Source organism: Musca autumnalis, unplaced genomic scaffold (genome assembly GCF_047663935.1).
Source record: "Musca autumnalis isolate F117 unplaced genomic scaffold, ASM4766393v1 scaffold_2, whole genome shotgun sequence".
Taxonomy (NCBI): domain Eukaryota; kingdom Metazoa; phylum Arthropoda; class Insecta; order Diptera; family Muscidae; genus Musca; species Musca autumnalis.
The window spans coordinates 71,155,166-71,178,497 of record NW_027411755.1 but is presented as its reverse complement, the minus strand read 5'-3'; the positions used below and the strand labels follow the sequence as shown (position 1 = coordinate 71,178,497).

The 23,332-nt window shown below is 34.5% G+C and overlaps 1 protein-coding gene across 1 annotated transcript in view; it reads left to right on the top strand.

Moving 5' to 3' along the window:
* Positions 1 to 1,075: 1,075 nt before the first annotated feature.
* LOC141394063 (uncharacterized) overlaps positions 1,076 to 23,332 on the top strand; it is a 917,654-nt gene continuing 895,397 nt past the window's right edge. Inside the window, exon 1 of the mRNA XM_073967887.1 lies at positions 1,076 to 1,358. The gene's annotated coding sequence lies outside the window, so the exon portion shown is untranslated. The remainder of the gene's footprint in view (positions 1,359 to 23,332) is intronic.

The following is a 23,332-nucleotide window of genomic DNA, read 5'->3' as shown; positions in this document are numbered from 1 at the left end:
CGACACGCTGCTTATGTTTAGCTGCCCAGCTAACCGCATTCACCTACCTCCTGATTCTTTATGGACGCAATCACTCCAGGTAGCTGAATTTTGGAGTCTGGATACATAGCAACCAGAACCTGATAATTAAAATAATACAATAACGAACATGAATATATGCTTTGCTACAACAACCACAAATTGGTCAACATATGTAGGTCTATTTGTTGGTGTAGCTACATATTACTTCCAGATTTTCGATATTTTGAGTACTTTAGCTACAATGCATTCAACCGTTTTTTTTACATTTAACCATAAAGCAGCTTCTTCCAACACACAGGTTAAGCACGAGTAGGCTAACAAAACAAACAAACATCAGAATAGACACACAAACACAACAAAACAAACACTTTGATGCTGCAAAACAAAAAAAAAAAAAAATACAAAACAACTGTTAAAAAAGTTTGAACAAATACCGAACAAGTGAGCATCATGCATATCCAGCTACGCCTACACATATACCACAAATGTATACATACAAACACAGACACGCATAGCATACTTTAAGGGACAACACAACGTGGCTGGATATTGACCTAGTGATACAGTAACGAAGTTGCTCAACATAAAAAAAGCACAACATGATGTTGTTATTCGGCATGGCATCCACAATGAGAGAGATGTCACATCTCTCTACCTCTCTTTATCGTCTTGTGCAGATTCAGCATTTCGAAGAAAAGAGCACGCTCCCATTTCGTGCATCCTCTTAAGGTCCACAATTCATTTGCGGCTTTTTCTTCTTTACTTGTTAACTTTCTGTTCGTAAGGTAGTTCTTGTTGAGTCAATGTTTTACTGTGTTGTACTCGTAGTGGTTGGGTGTGTGTGCGTATTTGCTTAATGTGTGGACTTTGTGTGGATATTGTTGCAGCAGTCAAGGCGCTCCATCCAGCCTCTTTATGAATTGAAGTTTAAGGATGCTGTGGAATTTGAAAAGTTGACTGGTTGATGGTCTGCTGTGTATGCCGTTCTGTTCGTTGTTTGCGGCCGTTAGTGTTGCCGACTTTTGAATGATTTTATTCGTTTGTTGCTGATTTTAGTTCTTTCGTGTCTGCGGAAACGTGCGGTTGTTTATCTCGTAACGAAGACGCTATAACGGAATGTATCGAATCGTTTGAAATGGAAATAATAGCATCATAAATCTATGATAAGCTTTTAATAAATGGAGAAGTTTAAGTGTTTGCAAAAAATATGAAATAAAATATTTTCAAGGAAAATTAAAGAAAATTGAAAGAAATAATACGGATTAATTAATGGAATAATTGACGGCTATTGAAAAAAATAATTGTAAAATAATTGGAGAAGTGATTTATATGTGCAAGTGAGTAAATATATAATTACAACTGAATGGTGCTTGTATGTCCATAGCCTAAAACTAGGCTTTAAAAATATGTATTTAATTTGCATATCATTAGGCGGTTGATAAACGTGTTAATATAAAGTGTGAGAAATTTCTTGCGTTTTAAATGTATGTAAAATAAAGATACAAATTATTTTTTAAAATTTACCGCAGATCATTTTTTGACTACGACAATATAACAACAACAAAAAATTTCGAAAAACGAGTTTCAATAAATGAGAGAACTTAAAAAATAAAATAAATAACCAAACGAGAAATTTTTTCCGAAAGAAATAAAATATACTGCAATTATAAAACCACATGGAAATTTTGAGAAATAGTTTATAATTAATTGTGAAATAGTTTTTAATACACTCAGTGAAGTGAATAATATACCATATTATTGTAAAACATAGCATTCTTAAAGAACGTATCTAGAGGTACTTAACCTTCCAGAGTTAATCAGTGTGGTGACTTTAAACTTCCAGATTATTTTCGTATATAAATTAATCGAATATTGTTCGTCGAAATTTATTGAAATTTTCTACGTATTATTGGCTCCGACATATGGGGACATAAATCAAATTTTATACCATTTTCACCGGTGCTCAACAAGTGTAAAAATTTCCCAGAAGAAAAATCTTTTTATTTTAAGTCATATTAGAATTTCAAACAAAAAATATGACCTTTTTCGGTGATTTATAGCTTATGTCAATAAATTCTAAATAACAAAACTCGATACTGTGCAAACATTAATTATTTGTGTTGAAGAAAAAATGTTGTATCATGTAAACGAAGTCCTGTTGCTTTGAATTGCAAATGTGAATAAATTGTAAATAACTATACTCGATACTGTGAAGGAATGAATTGTTTGTGTTGAAGAATATAATGTTAATTCATTGTCAAAATTAAAAAAAAAAAAAAAAAAATAATAACAATTCAGCGAGCATGCATATCTTAAAAAAGCACTAGCATAAACTCCGATTATATTCGTCAACTGTTTAGGACTTGGAGATGACACTGTCGGGTCATATCATTGATCAATAAAATTGGGCAAGTGTAAATTTTAAAATAAGATCACTAAGTGGTGTCCAAATATATTCGTGAAGATTTTAGGACCAAAAGCTAAGAATGTTTGATACTTAAAAAAATTGAACGATTCGAAACTTTTGCCATGCTTGTGAAAACTACCTGTGTTTCTGCATTATTGTTTCGATAGACTTGTCTCTCGGACTTGCAATTTTCATATGGAGGAAAAACGTTTCAACTTAATCTGATATGAAATATTTTTGGTGTAACTCACATAATACGATTTATACATTTTACACGATTTTTTTTTCCTTTTAAAACGTGGACAGATAGTAACTTAGATAGAAAGTACCCAAAACACGAAAATTAAAAAATAGCATATTAAACACATATTGAAATACGTGCAGCAATATAAAGTCCCAGTGTTTTATTATACCCTACACCACTATGTGGAAAGGGTATTATTATAAGTTTGTTTTGGCAAAAATGCATGTAACCCGCGAAATATACGCCTAATTCCCAGGGGTAGTGGTGATACCCTATCACATAGTCGGCCTCGTCCGAATATAGCTTTTGCTCACTTGTTTAGTAATGTCAGGGAGAAATTTTCATAAACTTTTCAATCCAAAAAATCATTCTTTATTGCGACAGATAAATGCCCTCAGTCTATGAATGTACAAACAAAGCAATAACAGAAGTGATGGACCTAAATGTATTATAAACGGAACCTAATTTTAAAAATAAACATCATTATGGTTGCTACCAATAGAAGTTTTTGAAGTTTCTATTGCCAACTTTTAGGCCTTTTTGGGGTAGGTACCATAAACAGTGGGTCTAATTAACACACTGGCAGATTGAACCGACACACCAAAAGACACAAAGACCTTTAGTGCGAGAGGTGTATGATGAAATGGTCCTAAATATTGGGCAATTTCGAGGCCCATATCTGAGAAAGTATTGGCTTCCCTTTGCCAAAAAAAAACTCTAATAGTGTAGTCAACCGAGAGGTCACGATCCGAGGAGAATCCTTAAAGTGAATTAAACGTAAAAGTGTTGCGTATTCATGAAGGAAAGGATTGACCTTGGACACTTCATCTTATTTTGGAAGTCAATTCCAATACAAAAATTTTCCCGGTATGGAGCCGTTATTCACAGCAGACCATCGTTTTATGGACTTCAGCAGACTAAATCACTTAAATACATGAAAAAACTCATTAAATTTATGTTGTATGGGCTTCGTGTTCAACTATAAGCTATTCTGAAGGATGATCCAAGTATGAAGAAATTTTTAATTCTTAAAATCTGAACAAAAAGTTGGTGTTAACAAATATTATAGCGCTTAAACTAAATGGTATGTGTCAGTTGCAAATGTTTTGTCCGATACTGTATGTGTAATAAGAATCACGAAGACTACCTTCGATGCAAATTTCAAAACAATTGTCCTTATAGGGCATTTAAGCGACAATTTTATTTCGAAATTTAAATCCTATTCGGTTTTAGTATTGGCTAATATTTAGAAATAACTTAAATCGAAATATTTAACATATAGGGAGTATACCAAATCATTGATCGAAATTGAAGATTTTTCGCAATAAGAACCCTATGTACCGGATTACAACAAATTCGGTTGAACACTGTGTTGGTAAAAATAAAATACCACAATTCAGGATGATTCGTTGTTATATGAACCTAGGACTGCAATATTTTTGTTAGAATGCTTTTAGGTCAATAGAACATATTGATGACATTTTCAATTCAATATATTACCTAGAAGTATTTTTGTCACACCTTTCCTTGTATGTGCCACCACTGTGCATTGTGCCAAGATGCACGAAATTTCCTACAAATATATTTACATCGTGGTAATTAATCATAATCACAAAGACTACCTTGGATGACAATTTCAAAACAATCCTCGAACTGCCATTAAGCTGCATTTACTCAAAGAGTGTTTCAAGAAAAACGCGTTTTACGTTGCCAATTGAAATTTGACTTCCCAACTTAAAAAGATTACTACTCAAAAATTAAAATTATCAGTTGGACCATCTTTTGTTAAGAGCTAATCAGATATCAAGACTAAATGTCTGTGCAAGATGAAGCATGATTTGAAGTGTTTTAGTGCATCATAAATTCAAAAAACTTTGTTGGTTGACATAAATCCTATAAAATAGACTGTAACTTGTTGAGTTTTAGTGATATCAACATGGAAATTTGACTCAAGAAAAAGTAAACGTCGTAGAAAAAATAGAAATTGCTAACTTGAAAAACGTACTTTTTGTGTAAATGAGCGGTATGTGAAAATTTGGAACTTTTGTGAAGGATTCACTCGAAGAAGTTGTCCCACAATTTTGAGTTAATGAGTGATATGCGAAAATTTTGAACTTTTGTGAAGGATTCACTCGAAGAAGTTGTCCCATACAATCCGTCTTTGAATTTGATTGAAGTTTGAGAGAAATATTACATATATGTGGAAAGTTTGGAGGAGTGTCAGTCACTCGTTTTTTAGTTATGCTGGTCACCAGGGACGTATGCAGGATTTAATTTCGGGGGGGCTCACCTTGACAAAAAATCATGAAATTTAAAAACGCTGTGTAGCGTTACGTAAAGCTATTTAAAAGGTTTTTAGGTAATTTTATATGCAATATTGACACAAAGTATATAAATTCAATAGAGATAGTGCACAATATTTTAGTTTGAAATTCTAGTTTGAAAATTGTGTACTATATTATTCCTTGGGGACTATACCGAACGTTGTTTGATGTGGTTCATTTTCAATTGTAAACATAATTGAAAATGAACCACATCAAACAACGTTCGGTATAGTCCCCATACAAAGGATCCGCCATTAACGCAATAACTAAAAAATCTTTCAAATGAATATTACCCATACAGGTTTACGTTTGGTATATCCCAGAATTTTCAATCACATTAGCTTTTATTTGACAATTTGGGTTCTAATTCTCCCACAGAATTGCTAATATAGGTCTACTTTGTCTCTATCGAAGATTTTCGATATTTCGAAGCTATTATCCTTACTTTTAAAAAATATATATTTTTCTTTAATATGGATTTTGGAAATCCTTTTGGTGGAAGAAGCTCCTTGGAGAAAGAGGTTTGAATACAGGGATTGCATTCGCGAATATGTCGAATAGAGACAATGTTTTCACACACTAACTTCTGTCCCATTAAAAAAGTTTTGTATTACTTTTGCCTCATTAAGTTTTCAATCGAAAAAATGTTTGACCACGAGGACTGATTTTGATAAAAATATTTATTTCAAAACCCTTTTAGTGTTATTTGTATACCATTAAATTAAATTGAAATAAATAAATCCAAAAAGAAGAATAACTCGAATCCGCGATTGCAGATTAGACTTGTATCGAATATTTCCAATCAAATATTCTCTACGGCGTTTTTTCCGAATTGATTGTATATCCGGCTATTGTAAGAAAAATATAAAAACACCAAAATTTTACTATTTTACCAGAAGTGATAGAGTCCGTTTAAACCAACTAAAAATCATAAAATGGCATTAAGAAACAGAAAAAGAAAACATTTTTATAAAGAGTCGGGAGATACAAACAAACAACTCATAGACTCCGAATCCTATTCGCAGTACTGTTTGGGACTACGAAATCTATATTTGGGATTTGCAACAATTTGTTTAGCAAAATTTTTGCATAGTCCTGACCAAATATGGTAAATTGAAAAAACTCCATCTGATACCCCAATGGTTGTTGTTCCGACTTATTACTATCTCAATGGTAGGAGTAGATATTTATGACATTAAAACCCTTCCAAGGACTATGTCCAAAGATTAATCACTTCTGTCGGGACAGCGGATGCAAACTTATGAAAATTCATAAATTTTGTTTTCTGAAAAACAAGTAATAAAGTATCAGCCGGATTTGCCGACAGAGACATACCCTCAGCCTGTGTGAGTTGAGGCTAACCAACATCTTTTCCCTACAAATTGTGTAGCCAGGGAGTTTCAGAACTAAGTGGCCTTTTTGGACGTATAAACTTTCCGACAAAAATATTGAAGCATTTGGGGTATATAAGCTCACGATTGTGGGCGTCGAGAATAAATGCTTATGTTGTGCTCATAAATTTGACTTCGATAAAAGCGCAAAAGCGCAAAAAGAAGTAGTCCATTTTGGAAGTGGACCTAATTTCGGAATTCATTCCTTTAGATCCTTATCGTTTCAAGACGTCATTTTAGTTGGTTACCGTAAGATTTAGAGCTTTTGAACGATTATGTCAAGACCGCAAGGTGTACCATTGGTCAAAATGTCCAATGGATCTTCGAACAGCCCATAAACTGCACTTATGTTGAACTTTTGTGAGGAGGCAAACAATTTCAAAACAACCCGAGGCAAGACCTTAAATAGCACTTTTGAATTTTCAATTTCTGTGAAGAAGATACCTGGAGCAGGGGACAGATATTGTTCATATTCGAACCTTGATTTATGCCTGGAAGAAATATTGCAATATGCAAATTTTGGATCAAATCGGTTATTCTCTTTTATCGTTATCGTACGCACAATTTGATATCCGAAGCAGTGTACCAATATTGTCTATTTTCGAATTTGGACTTTCTATAAGATGCAAAGTTTGGACGAAAACGGTTGATCCGTTCGAAAGATATCGTGTGCATTAGCCAGATGGACAGGCGGACTCCAAATTGTCTGACTCAAAACATATTTGGGGTCCAAAACTATTATTTCGATGAGGAATATTTTTGATCTTATCAAAGTGTATATTCCTCGTTACCTTCAGGCTGAGTATATATTAAATTAACAAATTACTACTTTTAATTCAGTAAAAATAATGAGACTTGAGTTTATTTTAGGATTTTTATTTTCTAGTAATGAGGCCTCGACACATAAGGGGCTGGCTTTCTGGCTGAAGTTATTTCTAGGAAGGGAATAATGAAATGTCAGAACCACATTTGAATTAGGTCAAACTTGGTCCTTGGTTTTTTTTTTACCAGAAATGACTTCATCCAGAAAGCCAGCCGCTTATGTGTCGAGGCATTTAGGAAGAAGACATCGGTATTTTACTAAATAAATTATACTAATTAACAGTATTATATACTACATATCGATTTTCTGGAAACAGGAAATCTACTACGACATTCGGTATAGACTCCATATAACGGTCTGTGGGGTTTTATTATTGCCAAATTAACCAAACTCGGTATTAAAGAAAATTCTATTTTTTCTGTAATTTATTAGTTTCAGTTCTTACTAAATGGTTTCAGGGCAGATAGATTCCCTATATAACGGTACCACCCACATAACTGTGGGGAGTAGTTATTTGGGGTTGATATACATGAATTTACCCAATCATACTAATTCTTGTGCTCTGATCGATATAAAATTGGGACTTTTTGTTCCAATACTGATAAATATTTGTGGCGTATCTGAAAATGGGAACCACAGTGGGAAAAAGCCTTTCTTCTAAAATTTTTTGATTTAGGGCCGACCTGTTCACAGGTTCTGTTTCTATGAAAATCTGAAATGAAAAATTGTATAAAGGAAATAAATGTCAAATGAAAAATAATTGCCTTATAGCCTAGACAGACGGCAGTCTTAATTTGCATTAACAGCCTTAATTCAAATTAATTCGTGCATTATCCACATTCTTAATGCACAAAATTAAAGGAAATTTAAACTGAATTTAGCAATTTCAATATGGCAATGCTATTGAAAATCAATTGTCTCTTGTCAAATTTCGATGTTTAAGAAAATAAAAAAGGAAAACAAATCAGCAAGTTTCGCGTTTCTTTCAATTAACTAGTGGTCTTTCGCGAATAGAATAGCAGCTAATCGTTTTTCGCACCTTCTATCAAATCTATTTTTAAAATTTTTATTTTCACAAGCATTTCATTACCCACCATACCAATTCTATCGAAAATAATATCTTCTTCAAATGTTTCATTACAGTTTTGCGACATTTTTTAAATTAAAAAGACTCAACAAATAACGCGAATATATTAAAATTATTTTTGCGTTATCGTGGTGAAAAAGTCAATGGTAGAAAGTATATTTGTTTCGCATATTTTGGCGAACTTTTGTAAACCTTTATGAAATTGTCTGCTGGGTACAAACAAACAACACAAGCAGCTGTTTCATACATGCAGAAACTATCGTCTGTCAGAGTAAAAAGTTAATTCAAATTAAGGCATTTTTAATGCAAATTAACTCTGCCGTCTGTCTAGGGTATTATACCTTATACATTTTTTCATTTGACATTTATTTCCTTTATAAATCTTTTTAATTTAAATTTTCATAGAACAAGAATTGAGCCCCAGCTCTACTTCAAGGGCTTTTATGTATGTTTGGGAAATTCTCATTTATATGAAGTTACTATTCATACGTATTCTAGAGCTCGGATCGATATAAAATTGGGGAATATTTTTTTTTTTGTTTCAATACAAACTACTTGAGAATTGATAAAAATTTGTGGCGTACTCCGAAACTAGAATTCTCAGTGGACTCTCTAAAAATTGTTGATGAGTTTTGGTTGGTACATTTGTAACAAATTTAAAATCAAAAATAGTACATAGCGAAGCATCTAATAGCACGCTCTGTTTAAACAGTACAAGTGCAGATTCTTAAAGACAACTATCCACCTACCTAATAATGAAAAAAAAAAACAAGTAAAAAAGTGTCCGTCGGTGCTCAGCCTATCTGAATTTAAACTATCATCTACGGACAGATCGAATGTACTTAGCGTCTTTTCAGAATTTTGTGACCCTTTTTGGACATTTGAACTTGCCGACAAAAATGTGGATTAGGACTTAAAGGAATGGACCGACATAGTCCATTACGAAAGTTGATCTTATTTTTGATAGATATCGCGCCCACTAGTCATTTCCGTGCGTCATGGCATAAATTTTGGACCAGAAAATCGATATCGGTCATTTTGGAAGTTAAACTAAATTTGGAAACATATTAAGAGATCCAAAGTTTTGGACAAATTGGTTGCCCCGTTCAAGAGACATCGTGCATTCCATTTTGCATTTGTAGTGAAATTTTTTAAATAATGAGGGGGACGTACCGGAAGTTGTTGCCCATCTTCGAACTGAGACTAAGTTTGGACAAAATATGACGAAAGCCAAATTTGGGACCAAATCGGTTGTTCAATTCGAGAGTTATAGTGCTCTCCAGCGAATTTTCTAGGAATTTTCTTGGGAACATTTTCGTTCGATAATTTTTCACAAATTTCGACGTGGATTATCACGGCAAGACAGCATCGATCAAATTAAATTTTTGTATGTCGATAAGGGGCCATCCTATAGCACTATGAAAAACGGGTTTAATGAATTCAATCTTAGCCTAAAATCAGCCGTTGTGCCAGAAAAAAATTAAGCCGTGCGTGAACGGATAATGCAAGATGGCCATTTTAAATACCGTGAGATAGAGACATCCTTAGATATTTCTTCCACCAACTAACATATGATATTGCATGTACACAGGGCCGCAAAAATGGATTTTTCTCGTTAGATCCGGCAAAATTGGTCAATCGCTCAAAAAAATGCTTTTGTGGATTGGTACAAAGAAATTGTGATTAAAACGATCGCGGTGCTTCACAGGCGATGAATCTATGCTTAGGAGCCCGAAGCAAAATAGGAATCGGCCGTTTAGGTCTTCGAAAGCGAACCAAATCCAACGAAAGTTGGTCATGTAAGAAGCACTTCGAAGCAAATGGTCACCTGTTTCTTCGGCAAAACTGATCGTGTGGCGACTATGCGGCATTAGAAATGTAGGACGGTTAATTCTGATTGGTACACTACAATTTTTTTGCCTGACGTCTCCTAAGAAATTCGAAAAAACAACAGAAGAAAACGAATCATTCTGCATCATGACAATGCTAGCTCTCAAACGATTCGATTCAAACCATCGCCTGTTTGACCAGACAAAACTTGGAATTGATGGGTCATCTGCCGTACAGCTCTGAGTGGGAATCCAATGACTTCATTTAATTCCAGCATATCAAGAAAAAAAGTCGTGGTCAATGATTTTCGTCGCCAGAAGATGATGTTAAAGCGTTCAATAATCATGTTTTAGAGGTGTCTCTATGGGAGCGGATAAAGTGATTCAACAATTGGTCCGAGTGCATGAAAAAGTGTATATATTATACTGCAGACTACTTGAGAAAACAATAAAACTATATTTTATGGTATATATTCGCGTTTTCATTGTTAGGCCAGATAGTTATCGTGCAGCCCTCGTATCACTGGAGGATGCATTTTCGTGATTTCCTATATCATTTTACTTTCAGAAAATAATTTTTTCGAAAGAAATAATCCCTGATTATCGCCCTTTTTTACTTGTTTTACTATGGGCAATGTCCACACTAGGGTGGTTTTAAAAAAATCGATGCCGGATTTTTTTATGTGGCACCCCTTAATTTGTTAAGTTTTGTTAGATTTTCAGATTGCCAAAGTTTGAGCACAATCGGAATATGTTAACACGTGCCACTGCGACCGTAGTTTCCATAGTAATCTGTATGAGGCCAAAGGTGAATTTTCACCTTTCACCATATTTATTGTCCAATGGAAGAGAAAAAAACCGCCTCGTGAGAATCCATCTCAGTGTTGACAATCTTTGGGTAAATGAATAATGTCAATAATCTTCAAATGCTACTAAAGTGACCTTGAATTTCAACAACCCACTTTGAATAATAAATACAAATTTGGTGTTAATGTCCCCATCACCTTCTTACAAAGTTTAAAAAGCATTTAAAGATTAACTTTGCAATTACATTCAGTTGAAATTATTAGGGTAAACATGTATCTGAAAAAGGTCGAATTTTCGTCTGTCTTTTTTCATTTGAACACCTTCAGGGTTTGACAAAAGTGAAATACCCTTTTAATGAACCATGTAATTTAATATCACTTAACCTTGAGATTTTTTTCATTTTGTTGGACCTTTATGAATCCTTATGCTAATATTGTATGTGAAACGAAAGTAGAAATTAGTATGGAACTTTTTTGTTGCCATGCGGGGGGACACATTTCTAAGAAAAGCACATGTGCCGTTACGAAAAGTTAATTTCGGAGAAAAGAAATCATAAATTTATTCATTTTGCTTTCTCTTGCTACTTACAGATTGCCAAAACTTGGCAATTTCTTTGAATTTAGCAAAGAAATGAAATTAAAGCATGCCAAATAGGTTTAGCCAGAGTAAAAAAGAGAAGAACATTCTGACCTGAATTCTAACAGAACCCACACACACAGGTGTTGAATGTTTACTTTTGGCTAAGATATAAAGTTCCTTTTAATTCGCATTTGTTGTGGTTTAGAACGAGAACAAGAAACACAAACAAAAATAGAAACTATGGCATAACTTTTGGGGTTTATAAACCCTAAAATCTTATGTTTTATAAGATTTTCCATTCCAGCTGGGAATGACATTACAACAAATGCCTTGGCCCTCTTAAACCCATTTCGTAAATATGAGATTTTTAATATCCTTAAAAACCTTCAAATGTGGTTTTATATAAATTCTATGTTCTGAAGTTGCCAACCTTGAAACAAATAACAAAAAATCTATTGCATAACTTGTAGGCATTTTGAAAGCTCCTTCATAGCATATCTGTAGAATTGTAAATTTTTTACACATGATTAATGTTTTGAGTGAGGTTTTTGTGTAAATTCTGTTTACTTTCATTAGGAGTAAAGGAAAACACAAATACACACACATACACATATGATCATACATAATGTGGTTTCTCTGATGTTTTGTGGTTTCATTTTTTAACCTAGCTGAACGTGCCTTAAATACATGTGGGTGGTTGGTTGGCATATGGGTTGTGTCTGCTACATACATACATGGCTGCATAACAACAACACTAATGCCTTTAGGGTTTAATTTTTAAAAATGGAGCGTATATCATGTTCATCTTTAAATTATGAAAGCATAATCATGTCGAGCATTATCTAATTAACATTGAAGCAGATTTAAAGAAAACAATTAGTTGATTTAACATTTTACCCAATGGGAATTTATTAAGGAATTAATTACAAAAGCTGCGCTAATAACTATAGCTTAGTTAATTCGTTTTTAAAGATGATAATTGTAATTTAATATTTTTGTTAACATGTTTGTTCTTGTTGGCTTCTCTTATATATACAGCGTCGGCCAAAACTAAAGCACCCCCTCAGTACAATTTTTTAAAATGATATTTTTTATGAAAGCAAGGTTATAAATTTGATTTTTATTTTTTTATCTTTATTGTTAAAAAAACAAACAGACTTAAGAAGTTCTGAATTTAATAAAAAAAGTTAAAATTCAAAAAACATTTTAAGTCGCGAATATATATGGAAAAAAATTAAAGCACCAACAATTTAAGTAACAAAAAAAAAAAGAAATAAATAAAGAAATCAATATTTCGTTGCGTATCCTTTATTCTAAATGAAACACGCATATCTTGTATGCATATACGATACTAAATTATAAATTATTACAGGCGATATTGCATCCCAGGCTACTTTTCGGTTTCAAATAAATTTTAATTGTTTATACCCTACACCACTATGTGGTAAGGGGTATTATGCCTTTGTGCATTTGTTTGTAACGTGCAAAAGGAAGCGAGATAGACATATCGTTCCTTTGAGGGATTTATGCATGTCCGTCCGTCTGTCTGTCCATGAATTTTTGTTCGCAGCCTAGAGGTCGCATTTTTTGTCCGATTCAGCTGAAAATTGTGGACTACAATTTTTTTAGCAATAGGAAGAACGCTATTGCTTTTGGTGAAAATCAGTTCAGATTTGGATATAGCTCTCCAAACACGCTATATACGTCTAATTTTGATAAAATTTTGCTTGTGTGACTGAATTCGGTCTACAAATAAGTGTGCCAAATTAAATCGAAATCGGTTCAGATTTGGATATAGCTCCCATATATGTTTTCGGCCGATTTCACATATCTTTTGTACCACATACGCTATATATGTCCGATTTCGATGAAATTTGGAATGTGTGACTGAATTCGGTCTAGAAATAAATGTGCCACCTTATATCGAAATCGGTTCTGATTTGGATATAGCTCCCATATATATTTTCGCCCGATTTCACGTATTTGCTGCACCAAACACGCTGTATACGTCCGATTTTGATAAAATTTGGAATGTTTGACTGAATTCGGTCTAGAAATAAGTGTCCCAAATAATATCGAAATTGGTTCAGATTTGGATATAGGTTCCATATTTTCTGTACCAAACACGCTATATAGTTCCGATTTCGATGAAATTAGGAATGTATGACTGAATTCGGTCTGGAAATAAATGTGCCAAATTATATCGAAATCTGTTAAGATCTGGATATAACTCCGATTTATATTTTACATATTCACAGTGGTGTAGGGTATCATATAGTCGGCCCCGCCCGACTTTGATCCTTTTCTTACTGGTTTTTAATTAATTTCTCGTTAGAATCGAGCCTAATGACCAATGATTTTTGCAAGTGAAAAAGGAAAGCCGAAGATTCGAAACCACACAACCACCACTGTGACATGTTTCGCCTTTGGTAGAGGCTCATCAGACATATCGGCTGTGGAGCGTCTCCGCTATCATCTAACATTTCCTCTTTCAATTTATTTTTTTACAACGCTGAATATTTGTTTATTCATTGTATGGCTTCCATGACAAAGGCTTGGCGTAGTCTTAGAGTCTCTTATGAGTTTGGCTCGGAACACTAACACGCCGTAACAACACTTTTTTCATGTGTTTTTCAAGGACGTGGGTTCAAACCCCAGCCAGGTTCAAGCTGATTTTATTTCTATTTGAAAAGTTTGCCTATTATGGCGAAGATCATTTTTAATATTAATTTCCCAGTGTGTTAATGTGTGTCCGTCCGTCCGTCTGTCCGTCTGTCCGTCTGTCCATCTAAACCTTGTAATCACGCTACAGGTCGCAATTTTGATCGGATCGTCACGAAATGTTGAAATGTTTGCATGTTGATGGTGGTCCGGGAGGGGAAGAAGCCTTTTGATTTTGGTGATGGTCGGGTAATATTTAGGGGTCGGAAAGGGCAAAAAACTTAGGTGGATAAAAAGACAACGTTTTTTTTCCAAAGCGAATATCTCACCTTCCATATGGGGTATACCAAAAGCAAAACCTGACAATTAAAGTAGAAAATTTCACCTTTCTAATGATTTAAAGTAGGTGCTCGTAGGTGATCAAACAACGAAGATATCACAATACAGTCGAAATGGCTTATAACGTCGTCGTTTTTAACGTCATATCGGATATAACGACGACATCTAAAAGTCCAAAATCACTGGGGCCCTTTATAGCCCTATCGCTTATAACGACTTATAGCGACCAATTCCGTCGGTCCCTTGATCGACGTTATAAGCGATTTCGACTGTAGTAGCAAATAAAACCACAATTTGATTTTTGCGATTTTAATTATATTGACGAATATCACAGCTTTAGTTGTAAACTTTCCAAAAGCAAAGCCTGACTATGAAAGAAGAAGATCCCGTCTTTACAATGATGCAAACTAGGTCGGCGTAGGTAACCAAATGACGGAGATATCGCAATAGTCGGTAATACATCCCATTTTTCTATTTTTGGAAATCACGCTACATGTCGCAATTTTGATCGGATCGTCACGAAAATTTGAGGGTTAATGGGGGTCTTACAGATGAAGAAGCCTATTGATTTTGGTGATGGTCGGATAATATTTAGGGGTCGGAATGGGCAAAAACTTATTTGGAGAAAAGTCAACATTTTATTTCAAAGCCAATATCTCTGTTTCTTTAAGAGGTATATCAAAAGCAAAACCTGGCTAGGAAAGTAGAAAATATTACCTTTACAACGATGTAAAGGTTGTCGTAGGTGGTCAAATAGCAGAGATATAGCAATAGTCGGTAATGCATCCCATTTTCCGATTTTTTTGTAATCACGCTACTGGTCGCAATTTTGATCGGGTCGTCACGAAATTTTGGGGGTTAATGGGGGTCCCACAGAGGAAGAAGCCTACTGATTTTAATGATGGTTGGATAATATTCAGGGATCGGAATGGACAAAAACTTATTTGGAGAAAAGGTCTACGTTTTATTTCAAAGCCAATATCTCTGTTTCTTTAAGAGGTATATCAAAAGCAAAACCTGGCAAGGAAAGTAGAAAATATCACCTTTACAACGATGTAAAGTAGGTTGTCGTAGCTGCTCAAACAAAAGAGATATCGCAATAGTCGGTAATGCATTCCATTTTCTGATTTGTTTGTAATCACGCTACAGGTCGCAATTTTGATCGGATCGTCACGAATTTTTTGGGAGTGGATGCGGGTCCCACAGAGGAAGAAACCTATTTAGTTTGGTGATGGTCGGATAATATTAAGGAGTCGGAATAAGCGAAAAGCTTATGTGGAGGAAAGTCAACGTTTTTTTCTTATGCGAATATATCGGCTTCTAGTAGTGGTATTCCAACGGCAAACCTGTCAATGGAAGAAGATATTATTACCTTTACCTTGGTGTAAAGCAGGTTGGCGAAGGTGGTCAAACAAGGGAGATACCACAATAGTCGGTAATGCATCCAATTCTTCCATTTTTTGCAATCAAGCTACAGGTCGTAATTTTGATCGGATGGTCACGAAATTGTGGTTGCTTATGGGGGTCCCAGAGAGAAAGAGGCATATTATTTTTGGTGGTAGTCGGATTATATTCCCTAAAAGAAATGTTTACCAGTGAAAAGCTTATGCACAGGGGTAGTGGTGTAGGGTATCACATGGTCGGCCCCATCCCGACTATAGCCTTTGCTCACTTGTTATTTATACAATTTTTTCTTAATATATAAGATTAATTATTGACAATAGGCTTGATGTTGTCGGAGACTCGAAATCGAAATCTCGTCGTAATGATAATGTCATTGCAAAGGGTTGGTGAAAATGACATGCGAAAGCATTGGTGGAAATGACATGCCAAAGCATTGGTGAAAATGACATGTCAAAGCATTGGTGTAAATGACATGCTTTGGATCCAAAAGTGAATAGCATCTTTTGGGGTCCACGCTCATATAAAATTCATCGATGAAGATGCTAAAAAGATGACATGGCAGCTTACTTGCACCCATGATTGAATGGCATCTTTGGCATCGAACATTTTACTGGGTTTTAATTAATTTCCTGTCAGAGTCGAGCTTAATGACCAATGATTTTTGCAATGGTTTTGCCTTTTTTTCTGTTGATTTTTGATCTCCCACAAGTTCCAATCGATAGCGAAGATCAGGGAACTTCTATCGAATTGTTTTGGAATCACTCCATAACCACTTCTGCATGTTTGGCTAGAAATCTTTCTGGAATATCCATCTAACTGACATCACGCCTTTTAATACGTTACGATACTTGAAACGGTCCACAATTCCATCAATTTTATGAATTGGTTCAGTCCCTTGCCCGAGAAAAAAATCCCACACCATTTCAGCCTCCATGTTTTACAGTGCCTTTGCAATATTTAGGACTTAACTGTTGCCCATTTGGTCCACGCATTATGCCATCTGAATACTTAAAATTAAACTTAGATTAATCAGAAATCAGCCCAGTACTCAAGTTTTGGATACAATAGTTCAGATTGGTCTTGGCGAGTTCAAGTCTGGCGTCTTCATTTTTTGGCGGTCGTCGACAAAATAAGCCGGCTTGACCGCTCTTCTGTAAACCGTTCTTTTGCTAATTTTTAAAGCTAAGCGACTTTGTATTTAACCAAAAGATGCTGTAGAATCATTTTTGGATGAATATGAAAAATATCGGGCAATGTTTTGGTATAGCCCCCTTATTAGCGGTACCTCCCGATTTTTGTCATTTTGAGGATTATCCAAAGAGAAAGAAACTGAAATATACTGGCGATTATGCCGATATCTCCGTTGTTTGACACCCCACACCATTGTAAAAGTGAGATGTTCTACTCTAATTGACAGACCTTTTTTGGAATACCCCTAATAAAAGCAGAGATGACTCTTTTCCCCACAGAAGAAATTTTGCCCATTTCGACTCCTGAATATTATATTTCTAAAAATTAATAGGTTTTTTCCTCTCATATCGGTCCACCCCTTTGGGTACCTCCCCCACATAACTTCAAAATTTGTCTGTAAAATGGTGTGAACGATGACTCTCGAAGGGAGCAATCGATTCGGTCCAAACTTTGCACATGGTATTATTCCTTTCAGATATAGATCGTGTTCTAATATGGACTATATTGGTCCACTCCTTGGGGTACCTACAACCTAAAATTCGGATAAAGTGAAGTTTAAGAGCTCCTCTCGTATCGTTTTGAAATTTGTTTCAGTAGTTTCCATTTACGGATCCCTTTACGACGGTACAATTTTTTCTTGCGCAAGTCTATACTTCCTGAGATATTGGCCTAAAAGCTCCAAGAAACCCTGACAGCACCAACCAAAATGGTAATCCCCAATATAATTCTTGCTGGGAATTTCTGATTGGTACAGACTTAGCACATCGTATTATTTCATCCAGTTATGTGTCAGGTTGGAATATGGACTATATCGGTCCACTCCTTCGCGTACCTTCCACACAAAATTCGGAAAAAAGTGAAGTTTAAGAGCTCCTCTCCAATCGCTTTGATTCTTTTTCAGTAGGTTTTCTAGCGGCCTCATTTACAACGGTACAATTTTTTTCTTCCGCAAGTCCATACTTCCTGAGATGACTTTCCTGAAGGCACCAACCAGAATGGGAAATCCCCAAGATAGTTCTCGCAAGGAATTTCTGGTGCAGACTTTGCACATTGTGTTATTTCATCCAGTTATGTATCAGATTGGAATATGGACTATGTCGCGCCTCTCCTTCGGGTACCTCCTACAAAAAAAAAAAAAAAAAAATCGGCATAAGTGAAGTTCTCGCATCGTTTTCATTCTTTTTTTAGTAGGTTGTTCTAGCGGCCTCATTTACAACGGTACAATTTTTACCGGAGTAAGTCAATACATCCTGAGATAATGATCCAAAAACTCCAAAAGCCCCACATTATGGTACGTACAGATTTTAAAGCAAACTCGTGATACAAAACCAATATATAATTTATATACGGCATAATTATTGTGTTTGGATTGGTTTTGTTGTATTATTTATGTATTTGCCATCAAAAATAGTTTTATTGTTTTCTTTAGTAGTCTCCGGCATTATACACTTTTTCATGCTCTTAAACAAATTGTTGAAGTACGAGGGCGGTTCGGAATCTTCTTAGCCCATCAATGAAAGAGATTAGTTAGTTTTTCAAAAATATTTTTATTTTTAAATATAATCTCCTGAAACTTCAATACACTTAGTCCAACGCTTTTCTAGCAATTCTATCCCTTGATTAAAATAGTTTTCCTCAAGGTCTTCAAAATAGTGGTTTACAACTGTAATTTCAGCTTCATTTGAGGTAAAACTGGCAAGGGTTTTTTTAGATTTGGGAACAAGTAAAAGTCACTGGGAGCTAAATCAGGAGAATAAGGTGGGTGGTCAAGCAACTCGTACTTTAATTCGTTGATTTTAGCCATTGTTAAAACACTCTTGTGCGCTGGTGCGTTGTCTTGATGAAAAATTATTTTTTGTGTTGTAAGCCAGGACGTTTTTCTCGAATTTGTACATTTAATTGATCCAAAAGGTTGCAATAGTACTCTGAATTTATTGTTTTACCCTTTTACAGATAGTCAATCAATAAAATACCTATGAAGTCCCAAAAAACCGTTGCCATAACCTTACCAGCCGATTGAATTGTTTTTGCCTTCTTTGGGGCAATTCCTCCAGCTTCAGTCCATTGTTTGGATTGTTCTTTTGTCTCTGGAGTATAGTGGTGGATCCATGTCTCATCAACAGTTATGAAACGACGCTTAAAATCCATTTTATTTCGCTTAAAACGATCCAAACAAGCTTGAGAAATGTTCATCCTTATGCATTTTTGATCGACTGCGGCACCCATCTTGCAGAAAGCTTTTTCATCTGTAGTTCTTCATGCAAAATTAAATGGACTCGATCATTTGAGATGCCCATGATATTAGCAATTTCACGCACTTTTATTCGTCGATCATTTTTTTTGGATCCCCAGTCAGGGCTGTACGGCGGATGTCCCATCAATTCCCACGATTTCTCCGGTCAAACAGGCACTGCTTTGAATCGATGTGTGAGAGCTCGCATTGTCATGATGCATAATGATTAGTCTTCTCTCGTTTGATTTTCGAATTTCTCAGGAGACTTCAGGTAAAGAAATTGTAGTGTACCAACCAGAATTAACCGTCCTACATTTATCAAGGCGTATAGTCGCAACATGGTCAGTTTTGCCGAATGTCAAACTGTCCTGAATACATTTGGGCTAAAAACACGCAGTATTGCCGAGTAGCCTTCGCATAAGCAGAGGAAAGTTTGTACGTCATGGTAATCTATGTCCACAATTTTTGGTGGGGAAGTGTCTGTGCCATTGGAAACCCCAAAATGCCAAATTACAGCCAATACGGGCTAAAAATGAAGATAAAGTTCTCAAAATACTTGAAATCGGTTGGTAACGCTATATGGGGGCTATACCAAAACCTAGGCCCATGTTCACAATTTTTGATTGGGAAGTTTCTGTTCCATTGGGAACTCCAAAAAAGGAAAGGAAAATTATTAACAAATCAACATTAATTAATGGTCGGCATTGTCCTTATCCACCGCCCACCATAACAAGAATTTTCTTACCTCGGAATCAAAACGTTATCAAAACAAAGAACATTTGTTGCAAGAATAAACGAAGGCAAATACGGTTGTGCAGAGGCTGGATGTTAGGTCATAAAAATCGCCTATAAAACTATTTTCATCCTGCGCAAATTCATCTCATTGATCGATTCTTGTTCTACCAGGCTTATTCCTGATAATAAGAGTAAAACTTCTGACCTTTACACCAACACCAAAAAGGCGAATCAAATTTACATACAAAAATTAACATTTTCACCCACCATACCATTGCTATCGAAAACGATATCGTTTTCGAATGTTTCTCGATAGTTTTGCGGATATGTGGTTCGAGAATGACACACGAGAATGAATTGAAAACGATTCACTCGTCGCTCAGTTTGTGGAAGGAAATCCTTCGATTTCGAATATCGTTAATAATGTTATTTGCGAGTGATTAACGATAGTTTTTACGATAATGGCGAAAAACATTTTTGGTGGAGTTTCTTGATGTTTCTGTTATGTGCCTTTTTCGCCTTTATTTCTTTGTTATGTGCTTGCGATTCGATGTGTAACTGTTGATAAACATTGTTGTCTTGTATTGTGTTTATCAACACTTATTGTTTATATTATACGTAGGATTTATATCGAAATTATTTGAATAAAGCAAATGTGAATTTTTTACAAACAACAGAAAATTATTTTTGAAAACAAAAAAATCCAAAGTAAAAAAAGTTTCTCGAAACAATTTTTCTTTTGAAGAAATAACATTCATACGAAAATGATATCGTTTTCGAACTTTTGACGAACAAAAGAACAACGTGCTTGTGTACACACGAAAAACATTTGTCGAACATTCGAGTGATAGGCCTTGTACACACGCTGCGACTTTTGATGCATGCATCACCATTTTTTTTAGCGGTGTTGCAAAAAATAGTAGTGATGGAGGGAATGAAAATGTATGAAATGTAAAATTTCATGACTAATCATTTAATTTATTAATACCATTTAGAATGTTAACATTATTTAATGTACATCATGGATTTAAAAGAATGTAATAAAAATAAACGGACTAAACTTCCTCCTTTATTTGATAAGTATGTTGTTAGTTTTTTATTGCTTTCATAGTTGAAACTGAATTGCTTGTGTTCCAAATGTGTTTTTAAAACATCAAAATGCGAATTGCAGAAAAAAATAATTTAATCTTTTGAATCGATTGGATTAATATTTACGCCGTTCTTGCTCAATTTGTTACCCAACATTTCGTAAAAATATTTCAATAATTATAATTGTGTGAACACCCATATTGTCGGAGTTTTATTACCTGTATCTCGTAGAATGGAATAACCCGAATGTATCTCGTAGAATGGAATAACCCGAATGTACAATTCATATGGGAGCAGTTTACAACTTTTACTACTTTTGCCGGTTTTACTATTTTCAAAAGTAAAGGAACAGACCAAATGTTTTTTCCAAAAACTTTGTTATTTACATTTGTCGAGAAATATTAACAAATATTTTTACCTGTTTCAATAATTTTGGTTTAGCAATTTATACCTACATGCATTCAATAATCATAACATGTATGTAAAATCGTACATGTTTGTTACAAAAATTACACTTCTTCAATATTACGAAAAAATGTAACCCTACAAGTACGAAAATGGTGATGCATGCATCAAAAGTCGCAGCGTGTGTACAAAGCCATAGTCCTTTTCGAAAGTTGCGCCGAACATTCGAATAATATCAGCAACAGGTATGGAGGGCATGAATTTTCCTAAGCCTGCAAAATTTTAATTAAAATTAAAAATTTTGATAATATCCTTGAACATCTCCTTGAAAATCATGCATTTTTCTAGATGATTTAGGTTCAAATTTCGACAAAATGTAAGTTTGACAAACTCATGAATGTTCGTTCTCGGACGTTGTCTATAAAAATCATACAATTGGAAAAATGTAGCCAATCCCTAAAGCCTACTATCAGCATCTTTTAATGATGGCCCAATTACATAGAGTATTGACTTTTTATCCCGAATGACTAGCTATGAGAAATTATTTTATCTGTGATAATTTGTGAATTGAAAACAATTTTTCTCTTTTGACTTCATTTTATGCACCTACTTTGCAATTAATAACAAAATTCCGTTGACATAACAAATTTGCCAGAAAAATGCGTTAAAATTCTTTAAACTTTCATAGAATATTTTGTTAGGCCACACATACATATCTAAACATTAGCAAAAACATAACGTGCAATTGTTGTAAATTGTTGTCCATAGATTTTATTTAAATTACTTTGATAAACAAAGCTTATGTCAGCCAATTTATCACCTTTTTGTCTCTCATATTTTATATCATTCTCATTCATATATTTGTTATTTTTTTGTTATTGGTGTTTGCTTTTGTTGTATCTGTTTCATTTTGTAAGTCGAAAAATCCTACTGCTGTGTGATAAATTATTTCCTGCCATTAGGCTATAAAAAAGTGTACCAAGAATAATAGGTCTCTCTTTGACCTTTTTGTCTATTCAAAGTGGCGGAGAAAAAAAAAAACAACCGAAAACAACAACAGTTATGCTTCATTTGTTTTGAAACATCACAAATTTACGCGACATGTCTGTTTGTGGTGACATTCTTTGTCTATGGAATTTGGTGTCATGTGGTTGATGGCCGTGGTCGGTCGTGGTGTTCGGCAATAGCAGTTTGTCGTTAAATGAGTTTTTGGTTTGTTTTTTTAAGCCTCCACAGTAAAGGAAAAAACAATGGCTTTGTGTGTAGGTTAGCCTAAATGTATGCTATAGATTCCATGGATTTTTCTTTTGTTTTTTTCCTCTTTTTAACATTGTTTATTTTGTACATCTTTTGTTGTTTTCAGCAAAAGTTTGTGTTGTTTTTTTTTTGTTTTGAAATGCTATCAATACAAAAAAAACTGGGTACGTGTTTACACAGATGTAATGGTCATAGCTGCTGATTGATGTTACTACCATAGCATACTTTGTGGAAGTTTAAACCAATAATGAAAATAAATAGGGTATAATGATATATTTTTTATGTTCCTTTTTTTCTCTGTATCCACCCGTCTAATTAAGAAGCTTCCAATGAAAGCAATACAGTTCTTGGTTATAATTTTTAATAATTGTCTAAATAATGGTTACTTCCCCAACAATTGGAAGGTTGCCAAAATTATTCCAGTTCCCAAAAAGGCAAATGAGTCTAATGTAAATAATTTGCGTCCAATTTCCTTATTGTCAAACCTTGGGAAGCTATTTGAGAAG